General features: G+C 39.8%; 2 pseudogenes; one reads left to right on the forward strand and one right to left on the reverse strand.

Annotated features, from left to right (window-relative positions):
• Window positions 1-2,099: 2,099 nt before the first annotated feature.
• Window positions 2,100-7,686, forward strand: LOC149494665 (uncharacterized; annotated as a pseudogene).
• A 1,511-nt stretch (window positions 7,687-9,197) lies between these two features.
• LOC149494666 (uncharacterized) lies at window positions 9,198-11,545 on the reverse strand (annotated as a pseudogene).
• Window positions 11,546-13,242: the final 1,697 nt, after the last annotated feature.

Here is a 13,242-nt window from a genome sequence, read left to right on the forward strand (position 1 = left end):
TGGTGTTTCCGTTTCATTATAAACGTGGGGTGCCATAGAGGCGAACTTATATCTCATTCTTTGATCCGATCCGTATCATCATAATTATGCAAGATGTGAGATTGAACTTGAAGAAGCACCAAAGCTTGTTATGATGCTTGAGGCGTGCAATGAGGCTGCCATTTGATGCATTTTACATGATTCTATACTTAGGCAAATTTAGGAGGTTGTTATCTTATTATGAGCTTAAGTATGGGTTGTGTAGGGCCTTCGGCCCATTTGCCCTATTTTGTTTAAATTCTTTTAGTGGACTTAATTAATTAAGTGTAAGGTTGGTTGGGCTTATTTTCTAGAGTAGGGCCAGCCTAAGTTAGTTAATGTTTAAGTCAGGATTGTTTTAAGTAGTTAGCTTGGACTTGTATTTAATTAAGCCCATTTGGGCCACATTAGGGATAAGCTTGGGCTAACTTAAGTTAATAGCTAAATTAGGGTTAGCTTAGGTTACTTATAATGTTGTAAGAGTTGCACAGCAGCCACCATTGAATTGAAATCAAAAACAAAACGTTTTCTTCTTATTCTTTCAAGAACAGATTGTGTTCTTCATAGAACCAAAATATCCTTAGTAGTTAAGCTTGTGAGTTCTACAAGATTAATTGCACGAAGAATTTCAGAGTTGTTTTCAAGAGTACTTGAAGGTAAGTTTCTGATTCTTGTTCTAAATTCCTTGCTTTCTCTCTTCAAGAGTACTTGGGGGTTAAAGGGATTGTCGGGTACTTCCGAGATTGCATGCTTTCCGCTAGATGTTCCTTGTTGATTTGCAAGAGTACTTGTTAATTGGCTAGGGTCGTATCATCTGGTATCAGAGCCAAATCAAAGTTTTGGGGTAAGTTCTGTTATCTTAGTTAGGAATTTGAGTTTTCTTGTTGTTGGATTCATTGTTGTTTATCTTCGTGTTTTCTTTTCATTCTGAGATCTACACATTATCTCTTTAGGTCTTGTTGGATCTAAACATTATCTCTTTAGATCTTGTTGGATCTGGACAATTTCTCTTTAGATCTTGTTGGATTTAGATAATTTCTCTTTAAATCTTCTTGAATCTAGTTTTCTCTTTGTATCTTCTTATTGTTTGCATCATTTTCTAGTTACCCTTTTGACTAATTCAAGATCTATCTTTGAACATTCTTGTTGTTTGCTTATTTCTTGATAAAAAAAAAATCTGGATCTGAATTGGTTGTTAAAGACATTACCTACCTAAAATTGAATTGGGAGACACAAAAATTATTGTTGGACAAAGTCATTACCTACCTAAAATTGAATTGGGAGATACAAAAGTCATTGTTGGACTAAGTCATTACCTACCTAAATTGAATTGGGAGACACAAACCATCCACTTATACCTTGTTAAGCCCTTACCCTACCTAAATTGGGTCACATTTGTAGGTTAAGTGAGGATATAAATAAAAAACGTTGTGCTACAGTAACTTGCTACAGGAACTCAGAAGCAAACTTGCTACAGTACCTTAAAAAAAAAAATTTTTTTTTTTGGGTTTTCTTTGTTTGCTTGCTTTGATTGGGTAGAATTAATTAGGTCCATATTTGGTTTGCTTTGTAGCGAACTAAATTCATACACTATATCCCTAAATCGTCTTTTAAATTCTAGTTTCAATTTCTTGTTTGTGTGCTATCTTTGCTTCATTTAACATTGCTAAAGTGTTATTTGCTTGTTCCTACACTTTAGTTTATTGATTTCTAGCAATACACCTTTCTTATTCTTGTATTGCCATTCAAACATTGTGATTTCTTGATAGAGTTTGTGCATTACTTAATTATATTCTTTGTTTTTCCTAACTTTCTCTTGACTTTTGTAGCAACTTTGGGATTCTGAAGTGCAATTATTCAAGTGGAAAGAGTGGTAAAAGGCTGGAGTGAAACCCACATATTGAAAAAAAAAAAAAAGCCAAATAAGGAGAGAAACACGTGAGGGAGTGATAAACTAACTATTTCCTTAGTTTTTGCAATCTTATTTCAGGATGTCTAATTCATCTAGAGACAAGGATAATAGCCCTCTCAAAGTTGAAGATCCAAAACTACAAGCCTTTCTAGATGCTTTCTCTGGAGAAATGGGACGAATCATTAGGCTTATGGAGAGCTTTAATGACAGACTGGAGATTCAAGAGCAAAAGACAGAAAGACATGACCCTAATGCCACAAGTAGGGTTGCAAGCACTTCCAAAGAGCACTCTAAACAACCTTGGCATGAAGAGTATGAAGAAGAGGATGATGAATGGCATAGAGAGCCTATGTGGGCAAGAGGAGGTAGAAATAATAGAGGAAGAGGAAGAGGGATTGGTAGAGGCCGTGTTTACAGAAATGAAACTCACTATGGAGAGGATGACGAAGAGGTTGACACACCATTAGATGGTAACTTGGGTAACATCAAACTCAAGGTGCCACCTTTCAAAGGCCGAAACAGTGCAGATGAATACTTGGAATGGGAGAGGAAGGTCGAGATGATCTTTGAATGCAACAGGTATACTGAAGAAAAAAAGGTGAAAATTGCAGCCTTAGAGTTCCAAGACTATGCTCTGTTTTGGTGGGATCAACTTAATCAGAGTCGAAGAAAAGTGGGAAGACGACCTATCCACAATTGGGAAGACATGAAGGAGGTAATGAGAAAACGTTTTCTTCCTGAGCATTATTTCAGGGAGTTGCATCAGAAGCTTCATAGACTCGTCCAAGGAGCCAAATCAGTAGAAGACTATCATAAGGATATGGAGATGTGCATGGCTAGAGCACACATTGAGGAAAATGAGGAGGTGACCATGGCTAGATTCTTAGGTGGCCTGAATAAAGACATAGCTGATGCATTAGAGATGTACAAGTATGATTCCATGGAGGAGATGCTGAATATGGCTATGAAGTTAGAGAAGCAGAGAAAAGGGAAGAGCACCACATCATATAGGGCTGCCAACAACAACAGCAATTCTTGGGGTGCTAGATGGCCTAAAAGGGAGGAGAAAAAGGAGTTTCAAAGCTCTACACAAAAGGGGACAGATTCAGTGCCTAAGGCATTCACGCCTAATGTGCCAACTTATTCAAAGGGTTCAAGTTCCAATACTCCTAGTAGAGACATCAAATGTTTCAAGTGTCTTGGGAAGGGCCATATATCTTCTCAATGCCCTAATAAGAGAGTAATAGTGATTAGGGATGGATACACCTATTCTGAATCTGAGGATGAAGAAAACCCAATGCCACCACTTGAAGACTGCCATGATGATGATGAGGGTGATGATGAAGTTTTACAACCTGAGATGGGACAATTACTAGTTACTAGGCGAGTTCTCAACATGCAAGTTCAAGAGGAGAGCTTAGTACAAAGAAAGAATATTTTCCATACTAGGTGCTTGGTACTTGACAAGGTATGTCTTTTGATTATTGATAGTGGAAGTTGCACTAATGTAGCTAGTTTGAGCATGGTGCAGAAATTGGGTTTGACATGTGTGCAGCACCCAAGGCCATATAAGCTTCAATGGCTAAATGATATGGGTTCTGTAAGAGTAAACAAGCAGGTGAAGGTGCCATTTTCCATTGGAAGGTACAAGGATGAGGTCACTTGTGATGTAGTACCTATGCTAGCTGGGCATATTCTCCTAGGCCGCCCATGGCAATTTGACAGGCGAGTCCAGCATGACGGGTACACCAACCGGTTCTCCCTAGCCTATTTGGGTAAAAATGTGGTTCTAGCTCCTTTAACACCACAAGAGGTCTATTTGGACCAAAAGAGGATATTAGAAAGTGAGGGGCAGAATTGTATTCAGGGGGGGGGGGAGAAAATAAAGATAAAGAAAAAAGGGATAAAGAGGCCAAGAGTGAAAAGAAACAATTGAATGGCCCATTGGTGAGTGAAACACCAAGAGAGGGAAGAAAGAAACAAAACATGTATGTAAGAGAGAGAGAGATCCGTAGTAATGTTGGTGAGGGTAGACCAATCTTAATGATTTGGTTTAAGGAAACTTTGCTTAATTTGACTGACATTGACACTTCTTCTTTGCCTCCTAGTTTTGTTTCTTTGTTGCAGGAGTTTTCTGATGTGTTTCCTGATGAAATGCCTAGCGGACTACCACCCCTAAGAGGCATTGAGCATCAGATTGATTTCGTGCCCGGAGCCACAATTCCTAATAGGCCAGCGTATAGGAGCAACCCCATGGAGACTAAGGAGTTGCAGCGCCAAGTTGATGACCTGTTGTCTAAGGGATTTGTGAGGGAGAGTATGAGCCCATGTGCAGTGCCTGTATTACTTGTGCCTAAGAAGGACGGTTCTTGGAGGATGTGTGTTGACTGCCGAGCTGTCAACAAAATCACAGTTAAGTATCGCCATCCAATTCCTAGGCTAGATGATATGTTAGATGAACTGCATGGTAGTAAATACTTTTCGAAAATTGATTTAATGAGTGGATATCATCAAATTAGAATGAAGTTAGGTGATGAATGGAAAACTGCCTTTAAGACTAAATATGGTTTATATGAGTGGATGGTTATGCCATTTGGTCTAACAAATGCACCTAGTACTTTCATGAGATTAATGAACCATATCTTACGTGCTTTTCTAGGCAAATTTGTTGTGGTTTATTTTGATGATATACTGATTTATAGCCAATCTATTGATGAGCATATTGAGCATGTTAGGTTAGTATTGATAACTTTGAGAGCTGAAAAGTTATATGCTAAACTACAGAAATGCACTTTTTGCATAGATAGGCTTGTTTTTCTTGGTTTTGTTGTGAGTGCACAGGGGATTGAAGTTGATGAGGAGAAGGTTAAAGCAATTCGAGAATGGCCAACTCCTAAATCTATATCTAAGGTGAGGAGTTTCCATGGCTTGGCAAGCTTCTACCGGAGGTTTGTGAAGGACTTCTCTACTATAGCAGCCCACTCACAGAGGTGGTAAAGAAGGAAGTTGGGTTCAAATGGGGGGAAGCGCAACAAAGGGCATTTGATACTTTAAAATCCATTCTTTGTTCTGCTCCTATTTTAGTTTTTCCTGACTTTGATAAAACATTTGAGATTGAGTGTGACGCTTCTGGTGTAGGTATTGGTGCAGTGTTGATGCAGGAGAGAAAGCCTATTGCCTATTTCAGTGAGAAACTCAATGGAGCGCAACTCAATTATTCAACCTATGATAAGGAGCTATATGCTCTAGTGAGAGCATTGGAGGTATGGCAACATTACCTTCTACCCAAAGAATTTGTCATACACACTGACCATGAGTCTTTAAAGCACCTCAAGGGACAAGGTAAGTTGAACAAGAGACATGGTAAGTGGGTTGAATTCATTGAACAGTTTCCTTTTGTGATTAAATACAAGCAAGGGAAAGAAAATATTGTGGCTGATGCACTTTCTAGGAGGTATGCTTTAATTACTACTCTTAATGCTAAGTTGTTAGGATTTGAGCATATAAAATCCTTGTATGTTGATGATGATGACTTCGGTCTTATTTGGAGTGCATGTGAACATGGGGCATTTAATAAGTTCTTTAGGCATGAGGGGTTTTTATTTAAGGGAAATAAACTTTGTATACCCAAATGTTCTATGCGTGAATTGCTTGTATTAGAATCGCATTGTGGAGGACTTATGGGGCATTTTGGTGTTCTTAAAACATATGATATACTTGCTGAACATTTCTTTTGGCCACATATGCGTAGGGATGTAGAGAAACTGTGTGGTGTGTGCATAGCATGTAAGCAAGCTAAGTCTAAATCTATGCCTCATGGCCTTTATATGCTTTTACCTATACCTACTTTGCCTTGGACTGATGTTTCTATGGATTTTGTACTTGGATTGCCTAGAACAAAGCGTGGTAGGGATAGTATTTTTGTTGTTGTGGACAGGTTTAGTAAGATGGCACATTTCATTGCATGCCATAAGAGTGATGATGCTGTCCATATTGCTGAGTTGTTTTTTAGGGAGGTTGTGAGATTGCATGGGGTGCCACGCACCATAGTCTCAGACCGTGATGCCAAATTCCTTTCTCACTTTTGGCGTGTTTTATGGGGTAAGCTTGGTACAAAGTTGCTGTACTCTACTACTTGTCATCCCCAAACGGATGGACAGACTGAGGTAGTTAACAGAACTCTAGGTACTTTACTTAGAGCGGTGGTTGGTAAGAATCTGAAAACTTGGGAGGATTGTTTGCCTTTCATTGAATTTGCTTATAATAGGTCTATACATTCTTCTAGTGGTTATAGTCCATTTGAGCTTGTGTATGGTTTTAATCCTTTAACTGTACTTGATTTATTTCCTTTGCCTTTAAGTGAAATTGCTAACTTAGATGGTGAAAAGAAGGCTGAATTGATCCGGGAGATACATGCTAAAGCTAGGGCTCATATAGACATGAAGAACAAAAGCTATGCTGACCGTGCCAACAAGGGAAGGAGGCATGTGGTATTTCAACCTGGCGATTGGGTTTGGGTGCACATGAGGAAGGAAAGATTCCCAAACCAAAGGAAAGGAAAGCTTGCTGCCCGAGGTGATGGGCCTTTTCAAGTGTTGGAGAGGATCAATGACAATGCCTACAAGATTGATCTACCAGGTGAGTATGGCGTGTCTGCTACCTTTAATGTTTCTGACCTTTCTCCATTTGATTATGATTCAGATTTGAGGACAAATCTTTTTGAGGAGGGAGGGAATGATACGGATCAAGGAAGCAAGGTGAAAGATCCTCTAGCTCTACCCGTGGGGCCAATCACAAGAGCTCGTGCAACCAAGCTACGAACAGCCTTGAATGCATTTGCTCAAGAACAAATCACATTGGAGCTTCAAGATCATAATTATGCAAGATGTGAGATTGAACTTGAAGAAGCACCAAAGCTTGTTATGATGCTTGAGGCGTGCAATGAGGCTGCCATTTGATGCATTTTACATGATTCTATACTTAGGCAAATTTAGGAGGTTGTTAGCTTATTAGGAGCTTAAGTATGGGTTGTGTAGGGCCTTCGGCCCATTTGCCCTATTTTGTTTAAATTCTTTTAGTGGACTTAATTAATTAAGTGTAAGGTTGGTTGGGCTTATTTTCTAGAGTAGGGCCAGCCTAAGTTAGTTAATGTTTAAGTCAGGATTGTTTTAAGTAGTTAGCTTGGACTTGTATTTAATTAAGCCCATTTGGGCCACATTAGGGATAAGCTTGGGCTAACTTAAGTTAATAGCTAAATTAGGGTTAGCTTAGGTTACTTATAATGTTGTAAGAGTTGCACAGCAGCCACCATTGAATTGAAATAAAAAACAAAATGTTTTCTTCTTGTTCTTTCAAGAACAGATTGTGTTCTTCATAGAACCAAAATATCCTTAGTAGTTAAGCTTGTGAGTTCTACAAGATTAATTGCACCAAGAATTTCAGAGTTGTTTTCAAGAGTACTTGAAGGTAAGTTTCTGATTCTTGTTCTAAATTCCTTGCTTTCTCTCTTCAAGAGTACTTGGGGGTTAAAGGGATTGTCGGGTACTTCCGAGATTGCATGCTTTCCGCTAGATGTTCCTTGTTGATTTGCAAGAGTACTTGTTAATTGGCTAGGGTCGTATCAATATCAAAGATGGTCAATACCAGCCAGGCGTAGCCGAGAGCTGTCCACCGGCATGGTATTCCGTTCAGCAGTTCGCAACCGAATAGTCACAACACGCCTTCCACTGCTTCAACAGGCCTTTCAAGGTCTTTAGAACACTGAACCAGAATAACATACAGGGGTACAGATCGGAGACTAGGATCTTTGCATTAATGGAGAAAACTACTTAGCACAGCAACTATTTTCAGAAAGGAGAAAGGAGAAGATTTAGAAAGCCATTGAGAGAAAACACACTAGATTATATATAAGAAAGTTTTCTTATCTCTTACAATGAAGAGAGCTTACATATTTATAGGCCAAGAGCCTTATCCTAAGAAATCTAAAGAGCCAATGAGAAGATCCCATGTGGCATCCTTATCTATTCTTATCTTAAGTAATCTAGAGAGCCAATCGTGACAAGCCACGTGGCAATCTTATCCTCAAACATAATAATGCAAAGGAATCTTATCCTAGACATAATAATGTGGGGAGGGCCCACGATAGTGACACACATATTCTTACACATACATTATTGCAACAAGACAAAAGGAAAAGACAAACACATCACCATTATGACAAAAGTGAAAGGGGACAATGATGGGACGCATCACTATCCACTTTTAGACCCAGGGACTTTTATTGATGGGTTCATGTTCAGACCAGTCTTCATCTGAGTCATCAGAAGGAGTGTGATCATAGGTCCAGCGTGCTCGTTTGAGATTACCAGCAATCCACGTGTTATGATCATCTTCAGGGTCATAATCAGAATCATTATGACTGGAGGGGCCAGGTTGAGAGGGATGTTGTTGGAGTCGTGCTGATCGTCTTGGAAGGAGTGCTTCAATCTGTTGGGAAGTCATTGGAGTGTTAGGTAATTGAGAATCTTGAAACTCTGATCCAAGAGGGCCAGGTGGTCCAGTTGATGGTCCAGGGTCAGTTGAGGGTCCAGGTGTCAGGTCTGCATAGGAAAATATTTTTCTAGGGTCTGTGTCATGTCGATGCAAGCTAACCATAGGAGTAGTCATGTCTGTGGAATTATTAAGTGCATTGCCATGGAGTAACAGGGCGCGTTGAATGGTCAAAGAGGATTCTTCAAAACGACAAGGGAGATTTTTCCAATGAGTGACAGTTGTGACAATGGTACCAGAAGAATCATATTGTCTTCGCAGAAACAGGATGGCCATGTATTTTTTAGCTTTACTAAAATTAGGATGAGTGAACAGATTATTTTGGTGAATCCAAGCTCTGAGTTTGTATTGCCATGAAGCAATATTTTCAAAGAGTTGGAAGAATTGCCAGGCAGGGTGACGATGGTTCTCTTCTCTGTGTAGAAACCAAAGAGTTGGGAGAAGTGGAATTTCTACAGGAAGATGATAAAGGGTGGTAAGACACCAAAGGTACCAGAACTCATTATCTGTGTGAGGGAATGACTCATTGACAGTGGGGAACAGTTTCCAAGGAACAATATCAGTGAAATCATTGGGATGTGGAAGTACTTGAGGATAGAGCTCAATTATTTTTCTGTAAATCCACATGTCACGCTCTTGAGACGAGAGGCCTTGTGGCATTTGAGGGTGAGGTGTATCGTGTAACAGGTAGGCCATGCCAACAAAAGGATAAGTGATCTTAATAATGGAGGAGACAGGAGTGACTACGCCATTTTCTGGGAGGTATATCGTCAAAGGTGAACCAGGGTCCTGTGGTAGGACGAGGCGGAGCTGGTTGATCTTGAGGGAGATCAAAGAGGGCATCATCAAAAGGATCTTCTGGGTGTTCAACTTTAGGTTCCATTGGTGGGTCATTCATCAGAACCTGTGGAAGGGCATAAGAAGAAGAGGATGAAGTGGTTGAGAGGGAATCTTCTACATCACTAGAAGAACCAGAAGCTGGAGTGGCCATAAACTGGGAGAAGGCTGGGCCTTTATCTTTGGATTCTGGAGGAGGTACAAAGCTTGTTTGAGAAGAAGAGGTAGAAGGTAAGGAAGATGAGGAAGGTCGTCTTCGAGGTTTGGGAGGTTCTCTTGGTATAAGGTCAGCAATTGAAGGGAACATTTTTATAGGAGCTGGAGAGGGAGTAAATAGTGGTGGAGGTAATGCATAGTCAAAGGGGTAAGAAAGTGGAGGAACAGGAGGTTGTAAGTTTCTATCTCTCTCAATTTCTTCGACTTGTCGGCGAAGCTGGCGAATTTCTCTTTCTTTCTCATTAAAGAGAGGAGAGGAAGGATTAGTCTCAATGAGAAAGTTGAGTTCTTTATCAAGCTTGGAAATTCTTATCAAGCTTGGAAATTCTTCGTAGAAGATCATCATGCATTTGTTGAGCTTCCTGTCGGAAGGAAGAGACGGAAGAAGCCAAATGATTATTGTTCTTCAAAGCTTGATTTAGCTTGCCATCAATGTTCTTGAGATAGTTGTTTTGGACAACAGCATTAGAAGTTTGCCAATTGAGAACTTCTTCTGAAGGGGATATAGGCTGGAGGTTGCCAGTGGAGTGAACAACAGTTTGTCTCACATAAGGACTGGATGTGACTCTTGACGTGGAATCACGGATTGTTTCCAGAGGAGGAAAGTTTTCGGGTTGCAGCATGCAACAAGACAAGAGAGGGGCTGGAGCAGTGGGAGTCTGATATGCTTCCAAGGAGCAAGAACAAATAGTAGGAGGTGGAGGACATTGGAGAAGTCCTTCTTCAGCAAGAATCTCAAAACAACGTTTGAGATAGTGATCTTCAGTCATGGGTTTATTTTTGGCTTTAGGAAGGCCAATCCATGGAGGAGGAGCATCATCATCATCATCATATGGACGCTTCTTAGCTGAAGGATGGCAGGAATGAGTCTTCCGGAGAAGAGGCTGAGATTCAATTTTGGTCGGCATCTTCATACTTGCAAAGACAGTCAGGGTCGCACATATGGGGATTAGCATCCCAAAGGAAGTGACCATCATTCTTAGCAGCATAGATCTGTTTACTAGTATGGGCAAAACTATGGATGGGAGCATGTTTGAGAGGTTTGCTCTTAACTAGTTGAATCATGGAGACAGAGTGTCTCGGTTCTGAACTGGATGGGAGAAATGAAATTCAGACGGATTTATCTAGTTGGCGAACAAAGATGGGATCCTGTTGTTGAACAGGTTGAGGGAGTTGATGAAGCTTTTCATAGTTGGTAATCCAGGCAGAGGGAATAAGCTTCTCAAGCTCTTCTCTAGGCAGTTGCCTAGGAGTTTGGACAATTGTGGGAGTGGGACCACCATCAGCAAAGATGTACAAAGCATCACTGTGGGAGATGCCAGGTGTCTGTAGGTTGATAGCATGATCTTGAAGGCGGTAGACAATTTGGTGGTGTAAAGTAGCTGAGATGGTTTCAGGAACTTGGTCTGCACCTGTAATTTGAACTTGAACCTTCAGGGCAGTACTTAGGTGTGGATCTTCAAGAGACATGTTAAAGTTGGGGAAGAAAGTGAGGACTACGCTACCAGCGTTGAGAGTAGTAGCAATAGTACTAATAACATCATGCTCATATTGAAGATAACGAGTGTCTAGAAGACATAGGCGAGCAGTGACAGGTAAGCCTTGTCGACCATGATAGGAAAGGACAAGACGGATGGCTCCAAAGTGGAGGTGAGTATATTTTTGTCGTTTCCACTGAGAGATGAACTGTTCAGGAATCTCTAAAGTAACATACTGTTCTGCAGGTGTAGAGGACAAAACACACTGAGAAAGGGAGGAGGATTGAACATACTCTTTAATATTAACAGAGGGACGACTAATAATTTGACGGAGGTGACGAGACAGAGACGGACTACGTTTAAACACAGCATAAGGGTTGAGAATAGGTACAAGGGAATTTTGGATCTGAGCGGACTCAGGGATATGGGATATTTCTACAAGGTTATCGATTTTATCAGTAAGATACTGTTTACAAGTAGGTGGGAGTTGTAAAGAGGAAGTTTGAACAATAGGATTGTTGGTTACTGTTTCCATGAGTACTGTAGATCTCCTTCTTCCAATAGTTACTGTAGCAAAGTGGTTTTCTAGCATTAGGCTCTAATACTAGGGACTGAGGGCTGTCCACCCAGCATGGTATTCCGTTCAGCAGTTCGCAACCGAATAGCCTCAACACACCTTCCATGGCTTCAATAGGCCTTTGAAGATCTTTAGAACACTGAACCAGAATAGCACACAGGGGGTACAGATCGGAGACTAGGATCTTTGCATTAATGGAGAAAACTACTTAGCACAGCAACTATTTTCAGAAAGGAGAAAGGAGAAGATTTAGAATGCCATAGAGAGAAAACACACTAGATTGTATTTATGAAAGTTTTCTTATATCTTACAAGGAAGAGAGCTTACATATTTATAGGCAAAGAGCCTTATCTATGTAATCTTAAAGAGCCAATGAGAAGATCCCATGTGGCATCCTTATCTAACCTTATCTTAAGTAATCTAGAGGGCCAATCGTGACAAGCCACGTGGCAATCTTATCTTCTAACATAATAATACAAAGGAATCTTATCCTAGACACAATAATGTGGGAGGGTCCCACGACACAAGATTATAGTGGATAAACTAAATCCCATAAAATATGGTCAAATCCCTTAGGATTAGGCACAATCCCACTAGATATGGTCAAATCTCTTAAGGATTAGGAATAATTCCCACAAAATATGGCAAAATCCCACAAAATAAGGTAAAATCCCTTTGAATTAGGATCAAATCCCTTGGTTGCAGGAACAAATTCAAGATCCACACACACAAATTTCAATGGTGGACGAAATTTTTTTTTTTTTCTATACTCTTTTTTTTTTTTTTTTTTTGTCAACAAGATCTAGGATCTAAACTTCCAGAATTGAAACAAGCACGAAATTTATGAAATTGAAGCAAAACGAATTGAAACTAAACAAAAGAAAACAAACACAAAAGAGACTAGATGAAGAAGAAATCAAACACAAAACAAAAGAACAATAAAACAAATAAACACAAACCCTAAAGCTAAGATAAATAAGAATTTACCTTAATCTTTGGCTTTGATACCAAACTGACGCGGAACCCAATGAAAATAAATTTCATGAACTCAATGACAAGTTTTGGAAGAGATCAAAGATCTAGAATAAACTCCCCTCTCTATGGCACCCAAAGCTTAAATAAGCAAGAACACCAATAATAGAGAAAAAATAAGATAAACGCCACAATTAGATTGATAAGTTTACCTTGATTCTTGATGCAATTAGAAGAATGCAATCTCACACTCTCTAAAAACATGAACACGCCAAAGGCATGGAAGAAGAAAATCTCTCTTTAATTGATTGAATAATTGTCGTTATATTTACAAAATAACAAGCTATTTATACTAATCTAAGAGGTCCAGATCCTTAAAGGATTTAGAGTTAGCTAAGGAGTAGGATTTAGCAAATCTAAACCAACTAAGGATAAGACTAATAAAATCAAAACAACTTAAGGATTTGGAGATCTAATCCAAATCCACTAAAGATTGACTAAATCTAATCAAAATAAGGCTAATTATTCAAGGGTGGACGAAATATTGGAGGCCCAACCCATTGACAAAGTAAAAACCCAAAATAAGCTAACTAACTAATGAGAGGCAGACAGTTGCACGGTCCAGGGCGTGCCAAGGCGCACGGGCATGCGCGCATGTATGAGTGTTCCTCGCGAGAGGCAGA

The sequence above is a fragment of the Jatropha curcas genome, chromosome 7, assembly GCF_041381405.1.
Source record: "Jatropha curcas cultivar XTBG-Jc1 chromosome 7, XTBG_Jcur_1.0, whole genome shotgun sequence".
NCBI classification, from domain to species: Eukaryota; Viridiplantae; Streptophyta; class Magnoliopsida; order Malpighiales; family Euphorbiaceae; genus Jatropha; species Jatropha curcas.